Source organism: Hemicordylus capensis, chromosome 5 (assembly GCF_027244095.1).
Source record: "Hemicordylus capensis ecotype Gifberg chromosome 5, rHemCap1.1.pri, whole genome shotgun sequence".
NCBI lineage: Eukaryota > Metazoa > Chordata > Lepidosauria > Squamata > Cordylidae > Hemicordylus > Hemicordylus capensis.
This window is the reverse complement of record NC_069661.1, coordinates 118,034,155-118,046,342: the sequence shown is the minus strand read 5'-3', so window position 1 is coordinate 118,046,342 and position 12,188 is coordinate 118,034,155. Positions and strand designations below refer to the sequence as shown.

At 42.7% G+C, this 12,188-nt stretch overlaps 1 protein-coding gene across 4 annotated transcripts in view; it reads right to left on the bottom strand.

Annotated features, from left to right (window-relative positions):
- LDB2 (LIM domain binding 2) overlaps positions 1 to 12,188 on the bottom strand; it is a 378,881-nt gene that overhangs the window by 223,829 nt on the left and 142,864 nt on the right. The window lies entirely within an intron of this gene.

Genomic DNA, 12,188 nt, shown 5'->3' with positions numbered 1-12,188 from the left:
ATTTCACTATGCCCCTGGGTCTTTTAGAGAGGCATGTCATCTACAAATGTATAGAACATAACATGGAATTCTACACTAAATCAAAACATATATTTGGATAAAATCTTCCAAATTTTTCCACTTCTGCATTCACCCCAGGTTTGCCCCCTAAAGCTTGTTTTATGATTGGGCCACCTTTGTCAGATAGTGTTTAAGATCCAATCGAAACACCAACACACTGGAGGTCAAAACATTATCTGACAAGTAGGAGGTCAGATTTCCCTCCCTTGCACAAGAATACCTTGCACCAGCATTGTCCAATTATCGTTGGATTCCATGCTCTCCTGCTATGGAATATATGATCAGGCTGCTAGTTCATTAAAATATTGATTATTACAAATACTACCATGAGGTGCAGATATTGTACAATATCCTGTTTATTGTACAATATTGCACTAGAATAAATACTGTGTAATCATGTTATATGGATTTCACGCTGGAATCAATATCACCACACACTTCTGTACTAGTCATAACCCAACTCCACACTTCTCCCACCAATGCAGATATCAGTGAGAATATCAGGTTTGTAATCCCAGATCCTGTGATCCTCCAGTAATAATCAGCCCTGGGATAAGATGGCCTTGGAAATAAAGATATTCACACTCAAAACATTTGTTGCCTTGTACATATCACACCTGCATCCTCTCTAATGTTTTAAGTGCCATAAACAATATATGCTTGACAGTTATATCCACAGGTATTTATTTATTTATTTATTTGTTTGTTTATAACATTTATACCCCGTCCCTCCAGTACATTACTGCTTGGGGCGGCTCACAACTGCTCAGGGTGGCTCATAAGATAGCTATGATTACAGCATTCCTGGGCTCAGTTGGAGAAAGGAACTCACCACTTCAAAATCTCATATAACCTTCCACCCACAAACAGTCCAAATCCAAGATGCAGTCTTCCAGCTCAGAAAGAGTGGATCGCTCAAAGTAATGTCTCTTCCTCTTTCAATGTCACATACATCACCAGCTGGGGCTAGGGCCAAAAGCAAGCATCCAATTGGCCAAATATATAATGAGGTCATTCACACAGTCAAAAACTGTATTCTGTCCGGGGTTTGGGAGCTGTGTGTGCTCCATTTTCAGCTGTATGGAAGCAAAGTAGGAAGAAAACCTGGGCAGAATTGTGTGTGCTCCATTTTCAGCTGTATGGAAGCAAAGTAGGAAGAAAACCTGGGCAGAATTGCTTGTGTGGAAGCAAGGTAGGAGGAAAAGCTACCCAGGTTTTCTTCCTACCTTCCTTCCACATAATCACTTCTACCAGATTTTCCTCTTACCTTGCTTCCACACAACTGAAAACTGGGAGCACGCAAAGCTCCCAAACCCAGGTAGAACACTGTTTTTGATTGTGTGAATGACCTCAATGACTCAGTTGGATGCAACAAGCTGGAACCATCTGGCTTCCAGTGCTGAGCCAAATCACTCAGCCTTTACTATCACTGCTTCATGACAAGAATGTGACTACCCCAAAGGTTTCTGCAGCTAAATCCCAAACAGGGGAGCATCTACAACCACTAAGGAGGCTCAGAATTACACTTTCACCCACAGATAGCTACTAAATAAGTAAGTCATACCACATTTGTGTCAGCATGAGTTGGGAACTGGCGTGGTAAAGTGGTTAGTGTGTTGGACTAAAACCAGGAAGACCTGAGTTAAAATCCTTGTCCAGCCATGAAACTCACTGTATAACTCTGATCCAGTCACCTATCTCTCAACATAACCTACTTCACAGGATTGTTGGGAGGATAAGCATAACCCCTTGTACACTGCTCTGGGCTCCTTGGAGAAAGAGTAGGATACAAATGTAAGTAAATGATGTGCCTAGCAAGCATGAGGATGCCAGTTTGAATCTCTGCTGGTACCTATATAGGAAGCGATATAGGAAGATGCACCAAAGACAACCACAGGGCTCTGTGGGCACCAGGAGTCACCAGCTTGACGGCACACTTTACCTTTACCTTTAAATACTCAAATAAGAAGAATACCAGCAGATGGTATTCATAAACAGATGGCCACCCCATGTTTAGCAAACTAAAATGGTCAAGAAAAAGCCATACTTTACTGCCCTGGTCAATAATTAGTTTTGCCAAAGAAGGGAATGGTGGGTGCATGGTGGACCAAGGCAAGCCCCAGGCTTCATCCCCACAAAATGTCTGCTGCCGAGTTCCGTTGCCACAAATGGTACTCATTCAAATCCTTTTGCAATTGGAGGGCTAAATAATACCAATGAAGGGGATAAATTTGGCCTAGGAGCTGATGGTCGCTGAGCCATGCTTTCTAAAAAGTGCCGTGGGTCTTTCGGCAAGCTTAGAGACTTTAGAAGAACTGAAAGTTTCTAGCAGTCAGCTTGGACCCTGAGAACTCTACAGGAAATGAAACTCACTGTACTTCTGTTGACATTTTTTTAAATTTTCATCCAGATCTAAAAATCCCAGTCATTGGAAAGTGTAGAAATTAAATTATGGATTCTCTGTATGGGTAAGTATAAACATCCCATTTATATCACAGTTTGAATGCTATCCAAGATTTTTAATCAGATGTTTTCTGCATGCTTTAAATCAAGAAAACAAAAATTGAATCCAGTTGAATACACAAATGTGGAGTAGGATTATGAATACATACCAATTAAAATCACATGTTCTAACATTTGCTGGTGAACCAAATGGCATTCACAACCAAATGGTGCAGGAAACCAAACCAGAAAACAGTATAATTATAAGAAGGGAACATAATAAAAAAATGCCCCCTTTTCAACAAAAAGAGTCAAGGCTGCCCCCAGGCATCCTTAACTTGAGCACTGACAGGTTACCTGGGATTTTTGGCAGAGTAATTATTTTCCAATTCAGCAATAATGAGATATTACCATGGCAACCCTCCTTTCACATAGCACATTCATGCTCTCAAACATTGAAATAATGGACAAAAAAATTAATACTTTGAAAAACTACTTTTAAAAAATACATTTAAAGCAAAAGGACAAAAAGAAGAAAAGAGAAGAAATTTGACAGCAGGTTCAGCAGAGGAGAAGTGACCAGTGATCCTTGACATCTATTACTTTTAGATTTTGAAGCAAGTTTTTTCTTAAAAAAAAAAAAAGCACTACATAAGTCCATGTTAATTTTTCCTCCATCAGGAACTCTTTTCAAATAAAAATTCTTCAGAGAGTTTTTGGAGAAATGCTGGATTTCATTGTTACCATGTTCCTGAATGCCTGAAAGCCACACAGGATAAGATTGTTCATATCTTGCACTTTAATTGGTCCACAAGTACAATGTAGCTGTAATAGGTAATATATTTCTTTATTTTTATATATATTTGTATTCTTATTTTGCAATTGCAGCTTAATATATAATCAAAGAAAGTTTTCCCTTTAAGAAACATTTTGGCCTCAGTCCAAGACTAGTAACGTTCAAGAACTTTATATGGGACCTAAATCCCCATATAAGTCAACTCAAGACCTCCAACATCATATTGGCTCGATTCTCCACCAACCCACTTCCGTGGCTGCTATTAAATGGTTAAGAAACAGCGGAAGATCCAACCACAGATCACCCATTATTGCATCCCATTTGGCCTTTCAATTTCAGTCTTTGGGCAGGAACGTATCTTACAAATTCTGTGTAAAGTACCTGGATTATTTTAAGCATTAAACAAATACTGTTAAATAAATAACAAGTTGTTCTAGTAAGAACTAATCAGCTTACTTTCCTTTCACTGTCTCTACAACTGAACTAAATTTGGTTCAAATTGAGGTCCACAAGTTAGATCTCTTGCACTTCAAATGTACATGCTTCCGCCATCTTGGATTGGGGTAGATGACATCATTACAAACTACACCATTGAATTGTCCCTGCATGTCACTCACTACAACTGTACCAAATTTGGCTCAAATCAGTTAGACAGTCAAGTTAGCCCACTTGCACCTCAAAAGTTTACACTACTGTCCTGGATTGGGCTGGATGACATCATCACATACTACATCACTGGAGCATCCCTATGTGTCCACAGAGCTGTAGCAAATTTGGTTCAAATCGGTTAGACTATCCACAAGTTAGTGCACTTATGCCTCAAAGGTTTACATGTCCGCCATCTTGAATTGGAGTGGATGACATTGTCACAGTCTTGTTGAGGTGTCTCTATGTGTCCCTACAGCTGTAGTAAATTTGGTTCAACTTGGTTAAGCAGTTCACAAGTTAGCCCACTTGTGCCTCAAAAGTTTACGTGTCTGCCATCTTGAATCAAGGTGGATGACATAATCACATACTACACCATTGAGGTGACCCTGTGTGTCACTCACTGCAATTGTACCCAATTTGGTTCAAACGGCTTAGACAGTCAAAAAATTAGCCTGCTTATGCCACAGATGTTTACGCAGCTGCCATCTTTGAATTGGAGTGGATAACATCATCACACACTGCTCCATTAGGGTATCCCTATGTGTCCCTACAGATCTAGCAAATTTGGTTCAAACCAGTTAGGCAGTTCACAAGTTAGCCCACCTGAAATACAGTTATGGGCACTATCTTTTTATTTATCATATTTCTATACTGCCTGACAGTGCATCCCTAGGCGGTGTATAGGTTAAAATACAACAAATCTAAGAACAGGATAAAATGATTAAAACAATTATGATATAAAACCAATTAAAATTAATTAAAGCTATGTTCTAGATATGCATACCAAAGGCAATTAGCTTTGGGGGTGGGGGAAAGGCTCTTTGAGTGACTTGTGTTGCTAATGACTGTTAAAGGTATAATAACTAAAATAAAAAGTAACTACCACAAATGACCTTAATTTGTTTACAATGTAATCTTGAGAATAAAAAAAACCAAGCCTTTTTTGTTTTCTCAGGATTATGCTCTGCCTGCTCCCACTCCTGCCCAGTGGCACATACAGAAATCTTTTGCCTCTCCTCCACTGAAGCTGACATAGCACTCGGGATCACATTTTTGCCATTATTACTTCAGATAACTTTGGTTTGGTTTTAATGGCATTGCTTGATTTATTTCATTTTGGAGAATGGCTAGATGCCATCTCTGGAACAATGTATATTTAAACTGGCAGGAAGTTCTGAAGGCTTGGCGTGAAGAGAGATGTGTTTTCTATTTAACGATACTTATCCAGTTTCTTGCCAGAAAATCGGCTTGATACTCAGAGCACACCACCAGTTTTGTAATTGTTGTATTAATTAACTTGCATTTCTGCTTAAGTTCCAACTTGGAACTCATCTGAGCTTTTTGCAAGAAAGAGACAGTTTCACATTTCATGTTTTATTGAATGGAGCGTATCGAGTGGTTGTTCTACCAAAGTATCAAGAGATACAGGCTGCAGTCTTATACATACCTACTTGGGAGCAAGTCCTATTGACTAAAACCATAACTTGAGGTCACCCAATGAAATGGATTGGCAATACGTTCAGGACAGAAAAAAGGAAATACTTCTTCACACAGTGCATAATTAAATTAATTGCCACAGCGCAGTTTAAAGGTAAAAGTACAACATAGATGGGCTTAAAAGGGAACAGAATAATTCAAGGAGGATAGGCTTTTAGCCATCACAGCAAAACTGAACCTCCATGTTCCAAGGCACTATACCTGAATATCAGATGGTGGGAAGGGGTGGGTGTTGCCTATGTGCTCTCCTTTGGGATTTCGAGAAGTATCTGGTTGATCACTCTTGGAAGCAGAATCTGGAATATAAGGAATCTTCAGCCTCAATCAGAGCTGGGGGGTGGAACATTTTCTCATACTTTATTTTTCCATGATAAATTTTCCATTTCTAAAATTTCATGAACTGACATCCAGACTAGCACCACACACAGACAGCAATGCTAGTTGGTCATCCCTCAGGGAAATGTGTTGGTGGTACACAGTGGGCTTCAGAGGGAAGACTGGCAAAGACTACAGGTTACTCACCTGTAACATTGGTTCTTCTAGTTGTCATCTGTCTTTTTACACTAATGGGCTATGCGCCTACGCAGAGACCTCGTTGGAACCTAACAAGCTCAATTCTCCTGCTTCGGGCGGGAACCCCACCCCTAGTCACTATATGCGGCTGCGCCACTCCTCATCCCCTCAGTCATGGAGTCCAGCTTCAGTGAACCCTGCGGGGACGACGGGAGGCTGTGTAAAAGAACAGATGACCACGAGAAGAACCAACTTTACAGGTGAGTAACTTGCAGTTTGACGTGGTCTCTGTCTTTTACACTAATGGGCACATAACAAGCTAGCACCCAAGGAGGGAAGAACAGAAGCAATATATATACCGCAAGAAAATTTTTATTTCAGAAACAAGTAGGGGTGTGCGTTTTGTTTTGGATACAAAAAGTTTTGTGCCCAAAACAGGCCATTTTGGCTGTTTTGTAGCCGAAACAAAACACCCAGTGCTCAAAACAGAAAATTTTGTAGCCAAAAGGGTCAGAAGAGTGGGTCAGGTGGTACTGCCCCAATGGTAGTGCCCCTGCTGCCATCCTGATTCCAAAGGAATTGGGAAAAGGGCTAATTTTTAAAGAATTTCTGAAGTTGACATGTCTTTGGGGCAGATTCGGGCAGAAAGGGGGCCTGAGGGGAAAAACAATGGGTTGGGTGGCAGTGACCCAAAGGGTGCCTGCTACAACCCAGATTCCAAAGTAATAGGGCAAAGGGCTGATTTGAAGGAATTGTTGAAGTTTATGCATCTTTAAGGTTTTTTTCCCATAGGGAATAATGGAGGCTTCAGCAGACCAATAACTCCACCTGGGGGGCCGGGAGCGAGTGGTGATGTAGTGCACATAGGGTGCCAACCACCCTCATGAGTTGCTAACCCATAGGGTGCTGGGTTCTGTTGTTTCTGAGGTGTTGTGAGTGTAGATTCTCTGGTAGCATATGAGATTTTCAACGACAAACCATGAATCCATCTCATATGCTACCAGAGAATCTGAATCTACACTCAAGACATCTCAGAGACAACAGAACCCAGTACCCCATGAGTTAGCAACCTATGGGGGTGGTTGGCACCCTATGTGCACCAACTTTAAAGACGTGCAAACTCCATTACATCTTTAAAAATCAGCCTTCTGCCCAATTCCTTTGAAATAATTCTGGCAGCTTCCTTGCCCCCACTGGGCACTACCACCCACCCTACTCTGCTCTGGGCCACCCCTTTCCCCCCCAACATGAAGCTATACTTTTGCTGAAACCTCCATTCTTCCCTATGGGAAAAATCCTGTACTTCAAAAATTCACCAAAAATCAGCCCTTTGACCAATTCCTCTGAAATTTGGGTGGTAGTTTCCACCCATTGGGCACTACCGCCCCCACCCACTAGTTTTTCCTAAGGGCCATTTTTTAAAATCCAAAATGTTTTGGATTCGGATTGACTGATTTTGAACAAAGATCAAAATGGGGGTGTTTCGGATTTGGGCCAAAAACAAAACAGAAAACAAAACAAAATGCACAACCCTAGTACTGAGGCTCACACCCAAGGCCGAAGCCATGTGGGCCATGTAAGCGTAGTACTGCTTGAGGTCTTCCAACAGAAAGACAGGTTTCGAGTCCGACTGTATGTTGAGCGGGGACAAGCCCAGGGAAACAACTTCAGAGTCCTGGGAGCTAGCATCTCTCTCATATTCAGACTCTGGGGGAGCTAAAGGGTCTTGTGCCATAGGCATCGAACCTGAAGGGGACCTGGGTTTGCTTCCTGGATTGTCCGGTACTGAGGTGGAAAGTTCTGACGGCAGTACCTGGACAGGCACAGTAGTCTGCTGTTTTACTGGAGCTAAAGGGGGTGGTGCACAATGCTAATTTTGATCCCTAGGGGAGTACTGCGGTGAGTGGGAATGCGGCCTCCCTTCCGAGTGCAATGGGGGGTTCATGCCAGGCCCTCATCATTATGGGTTTCCCATATGTGGGACCTTCCAAGTAACGAGACGCATAGCGGGGTCGAACATAGTCCGAATAGTCAGACCGACAGTCCATTTGGTATCAATCACATGATCCAGAGTCGTGGCACCAAGCACGACTACTACACTTTAAAAAAAAATTCTTTCTACATCAAGCTTTGAATTTGTTGCAGTATAACAATTATAGAACATGATGTATCTTTACTGACCGTCCCCCACCCTGCCACCACCACATTTTAGTTCAACTACTTGGCTACTTGAAAAACTTTTGAGATACAGTGTGATAAATTAATATGATGGAGGTCTTTGTTTACTGTATAAATACAGGTCAAAACATGCCAGATCAGATCACAGTCTATTTAGGGCATCAGGAAAATCTGTATAGTAGGTGTGTTTTTTTAAGGGGAAATGAAAATTTTATACAAATGAGGGGGAGATTTGCATAGGAAATTTTTCTGTAAAAAAATTCAATACTGAATTTTCCGGAAAACCCACACCTATAGCCTCAATGGGACTTACTTTTGAGCAAATGCAGATAGGATTGGGCTGACACTCTGACCAAAAATACACTCCAGACTTAATAACTCAGCCGTAATCTACACAATTCCATGTGACAGAAAGAATCAGATGCTTGGAGCAAACTACCCTTTCCAGGAGCAATTAATCTTACTGCATGCAATCCGACCAGTTCCCCCTCACCCCATTCTGGCACAAGCAATGCTGCAGTAATCTATAATGCAATGCAATAACGGCTCATATTTCTGGAATGGGCAGTCTGCATGTTCAGAGATGCTAATCCTTTTCTCCGAATGATAAACTGGCAGGGTAAAAAACAATGCATCAGGGAGGATCAGAAAGATGCACAAATTGATTAATGCCCCTTTCATGGTTTACTCCCACTTATGTTTGATTAGCTAAGTGTCTTTCAAGAAGAGTAGCCTCAAAACAGCAAGACTCTCTCTACAGTGCAACAGGGAATATAGTCACATCGTTTTGCTAGATCCACTTAGGTGGAACTGTGTGTGGTAAGCAACACAGGGCTGCTGCCAAAAATGGCAGCCCTTTGATGACCTTCCCCTTGCCATCTGTAAGGTATCATTATGCTCAGTGTTTTCCTTGCTCCTGTTTCACAGCATTCGCTTCTGCTGTTAGGGAGGGAAAATCAAAGCCTAATGACATCAGAACAGGCAATTCTTTCTGATACACATAACTGTGATGGGGGGGCGGGTGGTTTGTTCTCATTGGCAATTGCGAATGGAGGCAGGCACTGTGATGGATACTAGTATTATTAAATTAACAGATTAAAAACTCTGTAAGCCACCTTAAGTGGCACAGCGGAGAAATGCTTGACTAACAAGCAGAAGGTTGCCGGTTCAAATCCCCTCTGCTACTATATTGGGCAGCAGTGATATAGGAAGATGCTGAAAGGCATCAACTCACACTGCACTGGAGGTGGCAATGGTAAACCCCTCCTGTATTCCACCAAAGAAAACCACAGAGATCTGTGGGCACCAGGAGTTGAAATCAACTTGATAGCACACTTTACCTTACCTTTAGGCTACATGTTACCATGTATGTTGCGGCATTACTGGAAACATTATGTCTCTTCACCAGAAACAAAAATCCATGTCAAAGGTATCATAATTCTTAGGGGTGTGCAATTCGGGATTTCGGGTGATTCGGCTCAGACCCGAACCGAATCACCCCTGTTCTGTTTTGTGCCCGAATCTGGGTCACCCGAATCACCCTTGATTCGGTTCGGATTCGGATTTAATCCGAATCCGAATCGATTTGGGGGGGGGTAAAAAGGGGCCCAGGGGCAAAATTTTGGGGTGGGGTGGTAGTGCCCAATGGTTAGAGTCTACCACCCCAATTTCAGGGGGATTGGGCAAAATCCTGGTTTTTGGTGAATTTTTAAAATTTTAGTGACTTTGGGGCAGTTCGGGGGCATAGCATGGGATCTGGGCAAAAGGAGTGGGGTGGGGTGGTAGTGCTTAATGGGTGCAGACTACCACCCCAATTTCAGGGGGATTGGGCCAAGGGCTGATTTTTGGTAAATTTCTGAAAATTTCATGTCTTTGGGGCAGATTGGGGCATATTGGGGCATAAAGTGGGGCCTGGGGCAGAATAGTGGGGTGGGGTGGTAGTCTCTAATGGGTGGAGGCTACCACCCCAATTTCAGGGGGTTTGGACAAAGGGCTGATTTTTTGAGAATTTTTGAAGTTTTAGTGACTTTGGGGCAGTTTGGGGGCAGAAAGTGGATCTGCCCCAAAATAGTGGGGTGGGGTGGTAGTGCCTCATGGGTGGAGGCTACCACCCCCATTTCAGGGGGATTGGGCAGAGGGCTGATTTTTTGAGAATTTTTGAAGTTTGGGTGTCTTTGGGGCAGATTGGGGGCAGAAAGTGGATCTGCCCCAAAGGAGTGGGGTGGGCTGGTAGATAGTGCCTAATGGCTGGAGGCTACCACCCATCCCCAATTTAAGAGTGATTGGGCAGAGGGGTGAACTATGGTGAATTTATTTGTATGAGGTTTGTCTTCATAAGGTGAAGTGTGCTAAACTGATTACTTCCTCATATTATTCATAGTAAAGGAAAGTGTGAAAAAGTGAAAGTGGGGTCATGAGAGTTGTTTAATTGAAAAATATCTCATTTGCTATGATAGAATGAGAATTCACACCTCAGAAGTTTTTTCTTGGAGCGATCCTGCCGCCCGATTATGCCTACCAAGGAGGAGCCCGCGGCCAGACTTGGAGATTGAAGCGGGCGGCACCCTGCCGCCCAATTACTACAAGAAATACAGTTTTTTACTGGAAGGGGTGAGTAAAGCCCCCCCTGTTTTGAGTGTAACCCCCCACCCGAACCAAAACCACCCCGTGACCGGACCGGTCTGGAGGCCTTTAGAATGGCCTCCGAACCGGTCCGTGCACATGACTATTGCTGGATTAGGCACAAGGCCCATCTAATCCAGCATCCTGTTTCACAGAATGGCCCATCAGATACCTCTGGGGAGCCCACAGGCAAGAGGTATGTGCATGCCCTCTCTCCGGATGTTGCTCCCCTACAACTGGTATTGAGAGGCATTGTACCTCTGAGGCTGAAGATGGCCCACAACCATCAGACTAATAGCCATCAATAGACCTGTCCTCCATGAATTTCTTTGAGCCCTTTTTGAAAGCCACCCAAGCTGGTGGCCATCACCACATCCCATGGCAAAGAATTCCACAGATTAATTATGCACTGTACTTCCTCTTGTTGCTCCTAAATTTCCCAACCTTCAGTTTTATGGGGTGACCCCTGGTTCTAGTGTTGTGAAAGAGGGAGAACGATTTATCTCAGTCCACCCTCTCCACTCCATGCATAATTTTATATACTTTGATAATCTTTTCCAAGGTAAAGAGCCCCAGATGCTGTAGCCTGGCCTCATAAGGAAGGTGCTCCAGGCCTCTGATCATCTTGGTTGCCCTCTTCTGAACCTTTTCCAGTTCCACATTGTCCTTCTTAAGATAGTGACCAAAGCTGTACACAGTACTCCAGCTGTCACCACACCATAGATTTGTATAAGGGAATTATAAAATTAGCATTTTTATTTTCAATCCCATTCCTAATGATTTTCTAGCATGGAATTAGCCTTTTTCACAGCTGCTGCACACTGAGACGACACTTTCAACAAGCTGTCCATCACGACTCCAAGATCTCTCTCCTGGTCAGTCACTGACAGCTCAGAACCCTTGAGCGTATATATGAAGTTGGTGTTTTTTCTCCCAATGTGCATCACTTTACACTTGCTTACACTGAACCGCATTTGCTATTTTGTCCCCCTCTCACTTAGTTTGGACAGATCTTTTGGAGTTCCTCACAATCCATTGTGGATTTCACTACCCTAAATAGTTTAGTGTCATCTGCAAATTTGGCCACTTCATTGGTCACCCCAACTTCTAGATCATTTATGAACAAGTTAAAGAGCACTGGTCCCAGTAGTGATCCCTGAGAGACCCCACTTCCTACCTCTCTCCATTGCGAAAACTGTCCATTTATTCCTACTCTCTGTTTCCTGTCCTTCAACCAGTTACTGATCCATACATGAACCTGTCTCCTTATTCCATGATTGCTAAGTTTACTCAAGAGCCTTTGGTGGGGGACTTTGTCAAAAGCTTTTGGGAAGTCAATATATACCATGTCAACAGGATCACCTTTATCCACATGCCTGCTGACATTTTCAAAGAACTCTAAAAGGTTAGTGAGGCAAGACTTTCCCTTGCA